Below are 18,003 nucleotides of genomic sequence, written 5' to 3'. Positions count from 1 at the left end.
GTGTCCAGGTTCATCCATGTCCCTGCAAAGGACATGAACTCATTCTTTTTTATGGCTGCATAGTATTCCATGGTATATATGTGCCACATTTTCTTTATCCAGTCTAACATTGATGGGCATTTGGGTTGGTTCCAAGTCTTTGTAAGGTAGGCCTAGTGGTGCCAAAATCCCTCAGCATTTGCTTGTCTGTAAAGGATTTTATTTTTCCTTCACTTATGAAGCTTAGTTTGGCTGCATATGAAATTCTGGGTTGAATTTTTTTTTTTCTTTAAGAATGTTGAATATTGGCCCCCACTCTCTTCTGGCTTGTAGGGTTTCTGCAGAAAGACCTGCTGTTAGTCTGATTGGCTTCCCTTTGTGGGTAACCTGACCTTTCTCTCCGGCTGCCCTTAACATTTTTTCCTTCATTTCAACCTTGGTGAATCTGAAGATTATGTGTCTTGGGGTTACTCTTCTTGAGGATTATTTTAGTGGTGATCTCTGTATTTCCTGAATTTGAACGTTTGCCTGTCTTGCTAGGTTGGGGAAGTTCTGCTGGATAATATCCCGAAGTGTGTTTTCCAACTTCGTTCCGTTCTCCCTGTCACTTTCAGTCACACCTATCAATCATAAGTTTTGTCTTTTCACATAGTCCCATATTTCTTGGAGGCTTTGTTCATTCCTTTTTATTCTTTTTTCTCTAATCTTGTCTTCACACTTTATTTCATTAAGTTGATCTTCAATCTCTGATATTCTTTTTTCTGCATGATTGATTTGGCTATTGTTACTTGTGTATGCTTCAAGAAGTTCTCTTGCTGTGTTTTTCAGCTCCATCAGGTCATTTATGTTCTTCTTTAAACTAATTATTCTAGTGAGCAGTTCCTGTAACCTTTTATCAAGGTTCTTAGCTACGCTGCATTGTGTTAGAACATGCTCCTTTAGCTTGGAGTAGTTTGTTATTACCACCTTCTAAAGCCTACTTCTGTGAATTCATCAAACTCATTCTCTGTCCAGTTTTGTTTCCTTGCTGGTGAGGAATTGTGATCCTTTGGAGGAGAAGAGGCATTCTGGTTTTTGGAATTTTCAGCATTTATGCACTGTTTTTTCCTCATCTTCCTTGATTTATCTACCTTTGACCTTTGATGCTAATGACTTTTGGATGGGGTTTTTGTGTGGGCATCCTATTTGTTGATGTTGATATTATTACTTTTTGTTTGTTAGTTTTTTCTCACAGTCAGGCCCCTCTTCTGCAGGTCTGCTGGAGTTTCTGGAGGTCCACTCCAAGCCCTGTTTGCCTGGATATCACGAGTGGAGGCTGCAAAACAGCAAAAATAGTTGCCTGCTCCTTCCTCTGGAAGCTTCATCTGAGAGGGGTGCCAGCCAGATGCCAGCTGAAGCTCTCCTGTATGAGATGTCTGTCAACCTCTGCTGGAAGTCATCTCTCAGTCACGAGGCATGGGGGTCAGGGACCCACCTGAGGAGGCAGTCCGTCCCTTGGCAGAGTTTGAGCACTGTGCTCGGAGATCTGCTGCTCTCTTCAGAGCTGGCAGGCAAGAGTGTTTAAATCTGCTGATGCTACAACCACATCTGCCCCTTTCCCCAGGGCTCTGTCCCAGGGATATGGAAGTTTTATCTATAAGCCCCTGACTGGGGCTGCTGCCTTTCTTTCAGGGATGCCCTGCCCAGAGAGGAGGAATTTAGAGAGGCAGTCTGGCAACAGATGCTTTGCTGTGCTGTGGATGGGCTTTGCCCAGTTTGAACTTCCTGGTGGCTTTGTTTGCACTGTGCAGGAATAACTGCCTACTCAAGATTCAGTAAGCTTCAGCATCTCAGGTCGACTTCAGACTGCTGTGCTGGCAGCAAGAATTTCCAGCCAGTGGATCTGAGCTTGCTGGACGTTGTGGGTGTGGGACCCGCTGAGCAACATCACTTGGCTACCTGGCTTCAGTCACCTGTCCAGGGGTAGTGAATGGTTCTGTATCTCTAGTGTTCCAGGAACCACTGGGGTATGAAAATGAAACAAAACAAAACAATAAACTATTTCAGCTAGCTCAGTATCTGCTCCAATGGCTGCCCAGTTTTGTGCTTGAAATCCAGGGCCCTGGTGATGTAGGTGCCTGAGGGAATCTCCTGGTCTGTGGGTTGCAAAAGCTGTAGAAAAAGTGTAGTATCTGGGCATATAGCACCATCCCTCATGACAAAGTCCATCATAGCTTCCCTTGGCTAGGGGAGGGAGTTTCCTGGCTCTTTGCACTTCCTAGGTGAGGCAACACCACACACCCTGCTTCTGCTCACCCTTCGTGGGATGCACCCACTATCTAACCAGTCCCAACAAGATGATCTGGGTACCTCTGTTGGAAATGCAGAAATAATCTGCCTTCTGTGTTGGTCTCATTGGAAGCTGTAGACTGTAGCTGTTTGTATGTGGCCATCTTGCTAGATCATCAAAGAGGTTCTTTATGAAATAATTTTACTGAGAAAAAGGGTCTAACTAGAAGATACTGAATTCACACCTTAGTGAGGGCTGTACATAGTTTGCTGAAGAGCTATCTTATGCCTAATTAAAAACAGACAAAATAATCCTAAAATTTCTGTGGTACCACAAAACACCTATAATAGCCAAAGCCATCTAAGCAAAAAGAACAAAACTAGAATCATCACATTACCTGACTTCAAATTATACTACAGAGTTGTAGTTAACAAAACAGCATGGTACTGGCATGAAAACACATAGACCAATGGAACAGAATAGAGAACCTAGAACTCAATACATACATCTACAGTGAACTCATTTGCAACAAAGGTGCCAAGAATATACACTGGGGAAAGGACAGGTTTCTTCAACAAATGATGGTGGGAAAACTGAATATGCAGAAGAATGAAAGTAAACCCCTATCTCTCACATATACAAACAATAAATCAAAATGGATTAAAGGCTTAAATATAAGACCTCAAACTATAAAACTACTATAAGAAAATATTGAAAAAACTCTCCAGGACATTGGTCTGGGCAAAGATGTCTTAAGTAATACTCTCACACACAACCAAAGCAAAAATGGGCAAATGGGACAACATCAAGTTAAAAAGCTTCTGCACAGCAAAGGAAACAATCTACAAAGTGAAAAGAGAACCCACAGAAGGGAGAACCCACAAAGGGGAGAAAATATTTGCCAACCACCCCTCTGACAAAGGATTAATCATCAGAATATATAATGAACTCAAACAACACAATAGCAAAAAATCTAATAGTCTGAGTGAAAAATGGGCAAACTATAATTTGGAGATCATGGCAGATGGGAGGCAAGACTAGATTGCAGCTCCCACTCAGACAGACAGAACAGCATGTGGAGTCTCGCATTGTGAACTTTTGCTCCAGAACGGCTGCAGGAATACACTGGGAAAGCCAAGAGAACCCACAGATCCTCTGAAGGAAGTGGATTGCTCCTGCAGGACCTGGGAGACACACCCAAATACTGTCAGTGCCCAAACTGTGGAAGTGGGAAAGGAAGATCATCTGTCCCCAAACACACACCCCACTGGGGAACCTGAAGGTCTAGATTATGGGAGAAGATTCTGACCTTACCGGGAACTGAGTCAATTTAGAGAGCCATGCAAAATACAGGGGTAGAGGAAACAGCAAGAAAATCCCTGTGGTCTTGCTGGGTCCCCTAGCAAGCCATTTCTGGCTTGCCTCACAGGGGTCTTTGAGGAGGTCTGCCAGAGGCACTGGGAAAATGTCATAGGGAGGAAGAAACCTCCAATTGAACTTTGTAACAATTTGAACCCATAGAGAAGTCTCCTGGCCAGAACTTTGGGGAGGGTGTGAATCCAGTGTGCAGACTCCACAGGCTGGAAAAGAAGGAAAACCATATTTGCTTTTACAGCTGGGAGGCGGGCGGCCTGGGGCAAGTTCTCAGCCCTGCTCATCCACTGCCTGGAGACAGACCCAGTGCTGTTGGCAGAGGCACGGTGGGAGTGACACAGGCCATTTGGGTTGCATGGGAGCTGGGTGAAGTCTGTGACTGCTGGCTTTCCCCAGCATCTGCCTTCGGTGTTGGTCTCATTGGAAGCTGTAGAACCTGAGAAGCTTCCCTGAGAACCTGCATGATACAGTAGAGGCAGCCATAATCCTCCTAGGAACATAACTCCATTGACCCGGGAAACTTTCCCCTATCTCCCACACAGCCACAGCAAGACCCATCCAACTAGAGTCTGAGCTCAGACATGGTTAACCCTGTCCCCACCTAATGGTTCTTCCCTACACACCCTGGTAACTGAAGAAAAATGTTCTAGGGAGTTCTAGGGCCCTGCCCACTGCCTGTTCCTCCCCCATACTACTATAGCTGATGCTGTCTTGAAAGTGCCACCTCCTGGCAGGAAGCCAACTGGCACAAAAATAGTGCACTCATCAACCAAAACTAAGAACCTTCACAGAGTCCACTTCACCCCCTTGCCACCTCCACTGGAGCAAGTGTTGAGAGACCCGCAGACAGTTTACATCACAGGACTCTAAAGACAACCCACAGTACCAGCCCAGAGCCTGGTAGATTTGCTGCGTGGCTAGATCCAGAAGAGAGATAACGATCACTACAGCTCGGCTCTCAGGAAGCCACAGCCCTAGGAAAAGGAGGAGAGTGCTACATCAAGGAAACATCCCATGGGACAAAAGAATCTGAACAACAGCCTTGAGCGTTAGACCTTCCCTCTGACAGAACCTACCCAAATGAGAAGGAACCAGAAAACCAACTCTGGTAATATGACAAAACAAGGTTCTTTAACACCCTCAAAACACCACACTAGCTCCCTAGCAATGGATCCAAACCGAGAAGAAATCCCTGATTTACCTGAAAAAGAATTCAGAAGGTTAGTTATTAAGATAATCAGGGAGGCACCAGAGAAAGGCAAAGCACAATGTAAGGAAATTTTAAAAATTGATATAAGAAGTGAAGGGAAAAATATTCAGTGAAATAGCATAAATAAAAAATCAAAACTTCAGAAAGCAATGGGCACACTTATAGAAATGCAAAATGTTCTGGAAAGTCTGAGCAATAGCATTGAACAAGCAGAAGAAAGAACTTCAGACTTCAAAGACAAAGTTTTTGCATTAACTCAATCCAACAAAGACAAAGAAGAAAGAATAAAAATATGAACAAAGCCTCCAAGAAGTCTGAGATTATGTTAAACAAACAAACCTAAGAATAATCGGTGTCCCTGAGGAAGAAGAGAAATCTAAAAGTTTGGAAAATATATTTGGGGGAAAAATTGAGGAAAACTTCCCCAGCCTTGTTAGAGAACTAGACATCCCAATACAAGAAGCACAAAGAACACCAACAAATCGATTTAACGAATACTTACAGAACATTCTATCAAGCAACTGTAGAATATGCATTCTATTCAACAGTGCATGGAACTTTCTCCAAGATAGACCATATAATAGGTCACAAACCAAGTCTCAATAAATTCAAAAAACTAAAATTATATCAAGCACTCTCTCAGACCACAGTAGAGAAAAACTGGAAATCAAATCCAAAAGGAGCCTTCAAAACCATGCAAATACATGGAAATTAAATAACCTGCTCCTGAATGATGACTGGGTCAAAAATGAAATCAAGATGGAAATTTAAAAAATTTTCAACCTGAATGACAGTAGTGATACAACCTATCAAAACCTCTGGGGTACAGCAAAGGCAGTGCTAAGAGGAAAGTTTATAGCCCTAAACACCTATATCAAAAGTCTGAAAGAGCACAAACAGACAATATAGGGTCACACCTCAAGGAACTAGAGAAGAACAAACCAAACCAAACCAAAGCAAGGAGAAGAAAGGAAATAACAAATCAGAGCAGAACTAAATGAAATTGAATTAAAAAAATTACAAAAGACAAATGAAACAAAAAGCTATTTTTTTAAAAAGATAAATACAACTGATAGACCACTAGCAAGATTAATGAAGAAAAGAAGAGAGAAACGAAACAGGGGATATTACAAGTAACACTACAGAAATACAAGAGATCATTCAAGACTATTATGAACACCTTTATGCACATGAACTAGAAAATGTAGAGGAGATGGTTAAGTTCCTGGAAAGATGCAACCCTCCTAGCCTAAATGAAGAAGAAGTAGATATTCTGAGCAGACTAATAACAAGCAGCAAGATTGAAATGGCAATTAAAAACTTACCAACAAAAATCATAGTCCAGGAAGAGATGGATTCACAGAAGAATTCTACCAGACATTCAAAGAAGAATTGGTATCAATCATATTGACACTATTCCACAGGATAAAGAAAGAGAGAACCCTCCCTAAATCATTGTATGAAGCCAGTATCACCCTATTACAAAAACCAGGAAAGGACATAACCAAAACCCAAACAAAACAAAAAACCAAAACTACAGACCAATAACCCTGATGAGCATAGATGCTAAAATCCTTAACAAAATACAAACTAATTGAATTAAAAAAATATATCAAAAAGATAATCCACCATGATCAAGTGGGTTTCATATCAGGGATTCAGGGATGGTTTAACATATATAAGTCAATAAATGTGATACACACATAAATAAAATCAAAGCCAAAAATCACATGATCATCTCAATAGTTGCAGAAAAAGCAATCAACAAATCCAGCATCCCTTTATGATTAAAACTCTCAGCAAAATCGGCACATATACACAAGACATATCTCAATGTGATAAAAGCCGTCTATGACAAACCCACAACCAACATAATACCGAATGGAGAAAAGTTGAAAGCATTCCCTCTGAGAACTGGAACAAGACAAGGATGCCCACTCTCACCACTCCTCTTCAACATAGTAGTGGAAGTCCCAGCCAGAGCAATCAGACAAAAGGAAAAAATAAAGGGCATCCAAATTGGTAAAGAGGAAGTCAAGTTGCTGTTTGCTGATGATATGATTCTTTACCTAGAAAACCCAAAAGACTCCTCCAGAAAGCTCTTAGAACTGATGAAAGAATTCAGCAAAGTTTCAGGATACAAAATTAATGTACACAAATCAGTAGCTCTTCTACACACCAACAGCGACCAAGTGGAGAATCAAATCAAGAACTCAACCCCCTTTACAACAGCTGCATAAAAAAATAAATAAAATACTTAAGAATATACCTAACCAAGGAGGTGAAAGATCTCTACAAGGAAAACTACAAATCACTGCTGAAGGAAATGATAGACGACACAAACAAATGGAAACACATCCCATGCTCATGGATAGGTAGAATCAATATTGTGAAAATGACCATACTGCCAAAAGCAATCTACAAATCAATGCAATTCCCATTAACATACCACCATTATTCTTCACAGAATTAAAAAAAAATTCTAAAATTCATATGGAGCCAAAAAAGAGCCCACATAACCAAAGCAAGACTAAGCAAAAAGAGCAAATCTGGAAGCGTCACATTACCTTATTTCAAACTATACTACAAGGCCATAGTCACCAAAACAGCATGATACTGGCATAAAAATAGGCACATAGAACAATGGAAGAGAATAGAGAACCGACAAATACATCCAAATTCTTACAGTCAACTGATCTTTGACAAAAGAAACAAAAACATAAAGTGGGGAAAGGACATCCAATTCAACAAACGGTGCTGGGATAATTGGCAAGCCACATGTAGGAGAATGAAATTGGATCCTCATTTCTCACCTTATTCAAAAATCAACTCAAGATGGATTAAGGACTTAAATCTAAGACCTGAAACTATTAAAATTCTAGAAAATAACTTTGGAAAACCTTCTTAGACATTGGCTTAGGCAAGGATTTTTTGACCCAGAGCCCAAAAGCAAATGCAACAAAAACAAAATAAAGAGCTGGGACCTAATTAAACTAAAGAGCTTTTGCCTGGCAAAAGGAACAGTCAGAAGAGTAAACAGACAACCCACAGAGTGGGAGAAAATCTTCACAATCTATACCTCTGACAAAGGACTAATATCCAGAATCTACAACAAACTCAAACAAATTAGCAAGGAAAAAAAAAAAAACAATCCCACCAAAAAGTGGACTAAGGACATGAATAGACAATTCTTGAAAGAAAATATACAAAGGGCCAATAAACATATGAAAAAATGCTCAACATCACTAATGATCAGGGAAATGCAAATCAAAACCACAATGTGATACCACCTTACTCCTGCAAGAATGGTCATAATAAAAAAAATAGATGTTGGCATAGATGCCAACAGGGAACACTTCTACACTGCTGGTGTGAATGTAAGCTAGTGCAACCACTATGAAAAACAGTGTGGAGATTCCTTAAAGAATTAAAAGTAGAACTACCATTTGATTCAGCATTTCCACTACTGGGTATCTACCCAGAGGAAAAAAAGTCATTATACGAAAAAGATACTTGCACACGCATATCTATAGCAGCACAATTCACAATCGCAAAAATGTGGCACCAACCCAAATGCTCATCAATCAACAAGTGGATAAAGAAACTGTGAGATATATGTGTGTATATATATGTGATGGAATACTACTCAACCATTAAAAGGAATGAATTAATGGCATTCACAGTGACCTGGATGAGACTGGAGACTATTATTCAAAGTGAAGTAACTCAGGAATGGAAAACCAAACATCATATGCTCTCACTCATAAGTGGGAGCTAAGCTATGAGGATGTAAAGGCATAAGAATGACACAGTGGACTTCGGGGACTCAGGGAGAAAGGGTGGGAAGGGGCTGAGGGAAAAAAGAGTAGAAATTGGGTTTAGTGTATACTGCTCAAGTGATGGGTGCAGCAAAATCTCACAAATCACTGCTAAATAATTTACTCATGTAACCAAACACCACCTATTCCTCAATAAACTATGGAAATAAAAAATAAAAATAAATAAAAATAAAATGACCAAAGTAAAAGTTGAAAAAAGAAAGAACTATCATTTGACTCAGCAATCCCAAAACTGGACATATGCAGGAAAAAATAAATCATTTTACCAAAAAACACACACACCAGTATGCACTACTTAGAATAGCAAAGACATGAAATCAACCTACGTGCCCATCATCTGTGGATTGGTTAAAGAAAATGTAGTACTTTTACACCATGGAATACTGTGCAACCATAAAAAAGAATGAAATCATATCCTTTGTAACAACATGGATGCAGCTGGAGATTATTATCCTAAGGGAATTAATGCAGGCACAGAACACCAAATACCACGTGTTCTCGTTTAAAAATGGCAGCTAAACAATGGGTACTCATAGGCATAAAGATAACAACAATAGACACTATGGACTACTAAAGGGGAGAGGGAGATGGGCAAGAGTTGGAAAATTATTGGGTACTATGCTCAGTACTTGGGCGATGGGAGCAATCATACTGCCAAACGTCAGCATCACACAATATACCCAGGTAATAAACCTGCACATAGACTCCTAAATCTAAAATAAAAGTTGAATATGTATAAGTGAAAACAAATGAGCAAAAGACCTGAATAGATGTTCCCCAAAAGAAGACATACAAATGGTAAACAGGCATATGAAAAGGTGTTCAACATCATTGATTATCAGATAAATGCAAATCAAACTACAATGAAATATCATCTCACCTCAGTTACATTGACTTTTATCCAACAGACAGACAGTAATTAATACTGGTAAGGATGCAGAGAAAGGGGAATCCTTGTATACAGTTGGTGGGAATTTAAATTAGTTCAACCCTGTGGCACAGTATGGAGAGTCCTTAGAAAAATAAAACTAGAGCTACCATACAATCCAGCAATCCCACTGCTAGGTATATATTGAAAAGAAAGGAAATCAGTATATTAAAGAGTATATATATGCATATATATATACACATATACATATGCGTGTATATATATAAGGAAATCAGTATATTAAAGAGTATATATATGCATTCTCATGTTCACTGCAGCGCTGCTCACAATAGCCAGGATTTGGAAGCAAGTGAAGTGTTCATCAACAGATGAATGGATAAAGAAAATGGGGTACATAGGGCCAGGCCCCGTGGCTCACATCTGTAATCCCAGCACTTTGGGAGGCCAAGGCAGGTGGATCACCTGGGGTCAGGAGTTCAAGATCAGCTCGGCTAACACGGTGAAACCCTGTCTCTACTAAAAATACAAAAACTAGCTGGGCATGGTGGCGCACGCCTGTAATTCCAGCTACTCAGGAGGCAGAGGCAGGAAAATTGCTTGAATCTGGGAGGCGGAAGTTGCAGTGAGCAGAGATTGCACCACTGCACTCCAGCCTGGGTGACAGAGCAAGACTCTGTCTCAACAACAACAATAAAAAGCACACACACACCAAAAAAAAAAAAAAAAAAGGAAAAAGAAAGAAAAAAAATGGGGTACATATACAAAATGGAGTATCATTCAGCCATTTAAAAAAAAATGAGATCCTGTAATTTGAAACAACATGGATGGTACTGGAGGACAATATGTTAAGTGACATGTTGTTGCTTATTTGTGGGAGCTAAAAATCAAACCAGTTGAACTCATGGAGATAGACAGGGTGGGGGGAAGGTGGGGAGGTGGGGATAGTTAATGGGTGCAAAAATGTAGTTAGACAGAATGAATAAGACCTAGCATTTGATAGCACAATAGGGTGATTACAGTCAACAAAAAATTATTGTACATTTAAAAATAAAAGAATATGATTTGGAACATTTGTAACACCAAGATATGATAAATGCTTGAGATAATGGATACCCCATTTACCCTGATGTGATTATTTTGCATTGTATGCCTGTATAAAAATATCTCATGTACTCTATAAATATATACACCTACTATGTATCCATACAAATGAAAAATAATAAAAAAAAACACAACAAGGAACAGACAACATAACATGACATACTGGAAGGTCTGATACAAGCTACCAGTTTACTGTTATTAAGTACATTGATTTGAATACTCTGAGAAGTAGATGCCAATGCAGGATTAGATGTGAAACAGATATTGGGGTAAATTTTATTAGAGAGGAGGGGGAGGGAGCCAGGGAAGGCAGGGAGAGCTGTTGGACAATGATGCAGATCTGACCCTTATATAAAAGGAAGGCTTGAACAGGTAGAATCTCAGGCTGCAGGATAGTTCTAAGAGTTTCAACAGAGTTGATGGAGTGTCCTTATCCAATCTTTTAAGTCACAGTTAACCTACATCTTCCAGGAATGGGGTTGCCTTTGTATTCCTAACATAATCATTGGCTGCAAGCAGTCTATGGGACATGTGGCCATGCCACAGACACAGTGGTGGATTGGGTTTTAGCATCTGGCGAAATTCAAATCCATGAATCATGCTTCCTGCCTCTGGAGAGCTGAGTGGCACAATTTCATGGCCACCTCATTAAAGAACTGATACTAGGGAGAAAACGACTGTTCTGATCAACGTGTTCCTCTTGTCCTTGCTTTGTGAAAGTTCTTTACTCCATACCCCTTGTTGTTCTGTATGTTACTTCTTATTTTCAGAATGTGCTTAATGTAACCTTTGATTTATGAAGGCACAAAAATGATATCCCAAGGTTTTACGGTAATATTTCGAGGAAGCAGAAGTTTCCTTCAATAAACTCTGAAGTGGGCTGATTTTTTCTTGTTCTTATGAATCTGGGAAAGACGTTAGTGACGGTGAGAATGATGATGATAAAATCTCTGACCTTTTACTATCTGTGCAATAAAAATCCTTAAAGGGAAAGAGTAACATTCTTATTAGACAGAAACATTACCACCCTGACACACCCTGGGTGTTACTTTCTGACTCCATGTCTGGCAAGAGTAGGAGCTTGGTAGTTCCTTTTTAACAATTTCATGCCAATTATTGCATAGACTGCACAAGTGGAGAGACAGGTAGTGAGCAGGGGAAACCTGGAGAAATAACATGTCTTGGCTAATTATTCATTCTCTTCCAGTCAATGGATTGTCAGGAATAAAATCTAGACTCATTAGAGATACTTTTAGCAAGTTCAGATGAGAGCTAATGGTGGACTGGACTAGGACAGTATGGATGGAGATGGTGCAACTATTTTCTTGGATTAGCAAGAGATAATTAATCCTGTGGTTTGGTCTTGGCTAACCAGTCCTTTATTCAGAACTCCAACCAGACTAGGAGATTTGGGACAATATTTCAACTCCTTCTCTCTCAGTCAAAGGACTGGCAAGTGCTAGGCAGGTGTTAGAACCCATTTGGGTGGTCTATGATAAAGGTAAGAACTCTACTTTCATGAACTGATGTTTAGGGAGGGAAACTGAAGCAAAAGCTAATTATACAGAGTCTGGCCTGTCTAGAAGCCAGGCCAGGAATACATTAGGGTGATCAGGACAGATGCAGGAATCCAGGAGGGCAGGCAGCTAACATCAGGATGGCTTTCATCAGCAGAAAGATGACTGCAACAGTGCCGGTTCTGGGTCAAGACTTCAGGTCCAGGAAGACTGGCGAGCAAGTGCCAGAGAGACCTGGTGGGTTATCATCAAGTAGGACTAACCTCGAACCTGTGCAAAGGAGACACTAACTTGGTGAGGATCATATAGGGCCACAGCTGGCTCTTACCCATAAGCACTATCTACTGGTCTTTAGGCCAAACTGCACAGCCCAATATAAAACCTGCCTAGAGAAGTGCATAGCCTAAGACCCTATCCAGCATACTCTATAGTCACACACCCTAGGAAGGGGAGGAATGTCAAGAAAAAAAAATATAAAGAAACAAACAAACAAAAAAACCTATCTGCATGAAAATAATTACAAACATTAGAAGTGTCAGTCTTTCCAGATGAGAGGGAAGCAGTGTAAGAATTCTGAGCTATGAAAAACACGAATGTGACACTACCAAAGGATCACACTAGCCAAATAGAAATAGCCTTTAATGGAAAGTCAGTACCCAAAATGGAAAGTCAGTAATGACAGATAAAGAATGCAAACAATGAGATATCATCTTACACCAGGCAGAATGGCTATTATTAAAAAGTCGACTTTGGTAAGGATGCAGAGAAAAAGAATGCTTATATACTATTGGTGGGAATGTAAATTAGTACAACCTCTATGGAAAACAGTATGGAGATTTCTCAAAGAATTAAAAATAGAACCACTATTTGATCCAACAACCCCACTACTGAATATCTACCCAAAAGAAAATAAATCATTATATGAAAAAGATACCTGCACTCATATATTTATCACAGCACTATTATCAATAGCAAAGATTTGGAATCAACCTACGTGTCCATCCACAGGTCAATGGATAAAGAAAATGTAGTATATATATTCAGCCTTAAGAAAGGATGAGGTCATGTCTTTTGCAGAACATACATGGAACTGGAGGCTGTTAACTTAAGTGAAACAAATTAGACCCAGAAAGACAAATACCACATGTTCTCACTTATAAGTGGGAGATAAATAATGTGTACAGTGGACATACAATGTTCAATAGCAGACACTGGAGACTTGGAATGATGGGAGGCTGGAAAGGGGGTGAGGGATGTGAAACCACATAATAGATAAAATATTATTTGGATGATGGTTACACTGACTGCTCAGACTTCACCACTACACAACCTATCCATGTAACAAAACTGCACTTGTACCTGTTGTATTTGTACAAATAAAAAAGGGGAAAAAGATTATTTCTTAATCAAATTACTTGTCTAGGGGCCTCTAAGGAAAACAACTTTGCATCCAACAGTTGGGCAGCACTGTGAAAAAAAATTATTCTTCAAGGACATAGTTTATAGAAGGCTACAACAAAAGACATTTAAAGGCTATTCTATCTATGTTATGATGGAGGTCTTTGCAATCTGGGTCACAATGATTAACTTTGAGAATTTTACTGTAGTCAGCGATATGGTTTGGATCTGTGTCTCATCAAATCTCATGTCAACTTGTAATTCCCAATGTTGGAAATGGGGCCTGGTGGGAGGTGGTTTGATGATGGAGGGTAGATTTCTCATGAACTGTTTAGCAACATCTCCTTGGTGTTGTTCTTGTGCAAGTGAGTGAGTTCTCATGAGATCTGGTTGTTTAAAAGTGTGCAGCATCTCCAGTCAATGGAATATTGGAGTATACATGTCAAAGTAAAGACCAGTATTACCCTTTAGGAATATTCTTGGTTCTCAAAATAATTTTCCAACAAATACAAAGTTCCCTAAACATGGTCCTCTAAGTCTGCTGTTTCAAGTGTATTCCCATTATATCTGTCATAGCAAGGTTCAGCCCAAGTCCCAAATTCTTATTGCCCTGGAAAACTGAGACAATATTTACATTTTATGTGTAGAAAAGGAGATTCTGATATCTTCACTTGGATAAAGAAACAATGGAAAACATTTAATTTTCTTTTGTTACTTTCCTCTGTTACTTTAAAAATAACTCCCTTATTATAGTTTTCCAGAATTTGAAGAAAGTATACATATTCACTCAACATACCATAAAAATTTCATAGACTTTGAGCATGTACCTGCCCAGATATTATCTTGCCATATTAAAGTCTGCTAATTAAAAAAAAATCTTTGTTCTTATTATAATTCTCTTTTTCTTACTTTCCTTGGTATATTAGACATTTACAATGGAACATATGTTTGTTATGTACTCTTTGAGATGTGACTATGACCCTAGGTGATGATTACACAGTCTTAAGGTTCACCCATTTAGAGTTTGGTCCATAATTGATTGATTGATGATTAAACACATTTATGTGTAATATGATGTGTCCATCACTGTTCTAAGTTTTGGGGATACAAAGATGAATAAAACAGGCAAGATTCCTACTTTCATGAAGCTTACATTATATCTAGTGAAACAGATAACCAACAGGTTAAATAAGTAAATGAGATATTATCAGACAGTGATAAACTCCATGGAGAAAATACCACAAGATAATAGGATAGAGAATGATTGGAAGAAGACGTCATCAAAAGCATCTTCTCTGAAGAGGTGACATTTGTGACGAAATCTGTAAAGTAGGAAAAAAACAGCTACCACATTGTGGAGAAAAGCAGTTCAAACAAAGGGGAAAGGGAACAGAACTTGTAAAGGACTTGAAGCTGGAAGAAAGTCAGCATGTCTGAAACAGCACACTACTAAATTTGATTATGCACATTTGATTATGAGGATTTTGAAAATCCTATTGTCAGATATCTTTATGAAGAAACTGAGATCCAGAGAAATTACTTGATTTGTGTGAAGTGCCCAAAAAGTCTAGCAAAACTAGAACCAACTCTGTTCTTCTGATTCTATCGAATACTTCCCTCTTACTATCCAGCAATAAAACTCAGTGACTCTTTAGGACCTTAAAGAAAATGAGTGGAGAATTAGAAGATACTTAGGAGGACAAGTATCTATTCATTTAAACAATGTCACACTGCTTTCAATAACTTATTAGACTAAGGGTTTAACATTTTTCTAAAGATTAAAACTAATGAGAACGATCCCATTTCTTAGTATATATACAAAGGAAATGAAATCAGCATGTTGAAGAGATGTCTGCACATCCATGTTCATTGCAGCACTGTCCACAATAGCCAAGATATGGAATCAATCTAAAAAAGGCAGTTACCAGAGTCCGGAAGCTGGGGAGGGATGGAGAAAAGGGAGATTTTGATCAAAGGGTATAAAGTTTCAGTTAGACTTGAAGAATAAGATATACTGATCTATTGTACTATATGGTGACCACAGTTAATAATAATGTACCATGTATTTCAAAATTGCTAAACGAATAGATTTTAAACATCCTCACCACAAAAAAATAATAAGTTGGTGAGATGATGGATATGTTAATTGCTTGATTTAATCTTTCTACTGTATACAATAGTCTTCCCTTTTTCATGTTATGCTATCTGAGGTTGTGGTTACCCATAGGCAACTGAGGTTGGAAAATATTAAATAGAAAATTCCAGAAATAACTCAAAAGTTTTAAATTGTGTGTTGTTCTGAGTAGCATGATGAAATTCCCCAATCCAGGATGTCAATCATCCCTTTGTCCAGCATATCCACATGGTACGTGCTACCTTCTTGTTAGTCACTTGTTGTCTCATGTATAAGATCAACTGTTGCTGTATCCCAGTGCTTGTGTTCAAGTAACCCTTATTTTACTTAATAATGGCCTCCAAAGAGCAAGAGTTGCAATGCTAGCATATTGTTGTAATTGTTCCGTTTTGCTGTTAGTTATTGTTGTTAACCTTTTATTGTGCCTAATTTAAAATTAAACTTTATCATAGGTATATATGTATGAAAGAAACAGCATATATAGGGTTCTTTCTATCCATGGTTTTGTGCATTCACTGGGGGTCTTGAAATGTATCCCCTTTAGATAAGGGGGGACTACTGTATACATATCTCAAAAGACCACGATGTATCCCATAAATATATGCAACTATTTATCAATACAAATTAAAACACACAATGAGAATTTCTTGAAACTAAATATATATTGTATTTAAGACTCAGTTGATGGCTTTATGTTTCAAAGCAATATTTCACATGATGAGTTTCTATTTCCCTTTTTTTTTTTTTTTTTTTTTTTTGAGATGTAGTCTTGCTCTGTTGCCTAGGCTGGAGTACAATGGCACAATCTCAGCTCAGTGCAACCTGTGCCTCCTGGGTTCAAGCGATTCTCCTGATTCAGCCTCCCGAGTAGCTGGGACTACAGGTGCACACTACTGCCCTGGCTAATTTTTGTATATTTAATAGAGAATGGGTTTCACCATGTTGGCCAGGCTGGTCTTGAACTCCTGACCTCACATGATCCTACCATGACCTCCCAAAATGCTGGGATTACAAGCATGAGTCACCACGCCCAGCTGATGAGTTTCTATTTCTATAGTTAACTATTGTTACAAGCCTTTCCTTAGAGTTTGGTATAGAAGAAACATTATACCGAGATTTAACTTACATCAGATTCTTTGTCATCTTCTGGGCTGTGATGGTTAGTTATATGCGTTATCTTTGCTAGTCTAGACACTCCTGTGAGATTATCTTTTAGATGAGATTAATATTTAAATCAGTAGATTTGGGCAAGCAAATTACCCTCCATAATGCTAAAGGTCCATGGTGTGATGTGGCAATAGGGATATGCAAAACATCACGATTGGATACATCCAATCAAATATTTGTAAGAGGCAAAGTTCTGGGTGAATGTGCATATAATACTTTCACATACTTTTATCAAACTAGTGAGTATAATGAAATGGACTAGCTGCTTCTATTACATAATTTCACTAGACCAAGTGGAAAAGAAAGGATGAGTTCAGGAGTTCAAATTCTAAGCTCAAGCACTGCATAAATGGTGTAAAAACTTGTATGTCTGTCCTCAAAGTGACCTATATCTCTTGTAGTGGTAGAACTGAGGTTTCTGATAACCAAATGCAGAATCTCATGCTGTGAATTGGTGATTTACAATGCATATTGAATTCCCATCCTTGCAGGATGTATACTGTTAAAGCAAGGGCATGAATTGAGAAGAAATGGGCTCTAGAAAATTGAAATGGGGACATATGAGATGATTCTGATGAAGGTGGGAGTATAGAACCCCTGAATTCTGGTCAGTCTTTTGCCAGTAAAGCAGCCACTTCACCCTTGACTGAGATTAACTCTACTTTTTCACTAATGGCATCCCCTGAGGTAATTGCCTTATAGGACAATAGGACCCACTCCTACAACTCCTCTTTGCTTTTATTTATTTACTTTAGAGAGGGTCTCACTCTGTTGCCCAGGCTGGAGTGCAGTGGTGTGATCCCGGCTCACTGCAGCTTCGACCTCCTAGGCTCGAGTGATTCTCCCACCTTAGCCTCCCAAGTAGCTGGGAATACAGGCATGTGCCACCATGCCCGGTTACTTTTTCTATATATTTTTGGAGAAATGGGGTTTCACCATGTTGCCCAGGCTGGTCTCAAACTCCTGGGCTCAAGTGATCCACCCACTTTGGCCTCCCAAAGTGCTGGGATTACAGGTGTGAGCCACCACACCTGACCCCTCTTTGCTTTCACCCCCACAGTTACATAAGCCAATTTCTTAAAATAAATTTTTCCTTTTATATTGCTTTAGAGGAAAGGTAAAATTA

General features: G+C 39.2%; 2 protein-coding genes across 3 annotated transcripts in view; both read right to left on the bottom strand.

Annotated features, from left to right (window-relative positions):
• The window catches only part of MED19 (mediator complex subunit 19), a 751,866-nt gene that overhangs the window by 508,989 nt on the left and 224,874 nt on the right, over positions 1-18,003 (bottom strand). The gene's annotated exons all lie outside the window — the stretch shown is intronic.
• LOC126936120 (olfactory receptor 10Q1) overlaps positions 1-18,003 on the bottom strand; it is a 129,329-nt gene that overhangs the window by 41,068 nt on the left and 70,258 nt on the right. The window lies entirely within an intron of this gene.

Source organism: Macaca thibetana, chromosome 14 (genome assembly GCF_024542745.1).
Source record: "Macaca thibetana thibetana isolate TM-01 chromosome 14, ASM2454274v1, whole genome shotgun sequence".
Classification (NCBI taxonomy): Eukaryota; Metazoa; Chordata; class Mammalia; order Primates; family Cercopithecidae; genus Macaca; species Macaca thibetana.
This window is presented reverse-complemented; position numbering and strand designations above follow the sequence as displayed.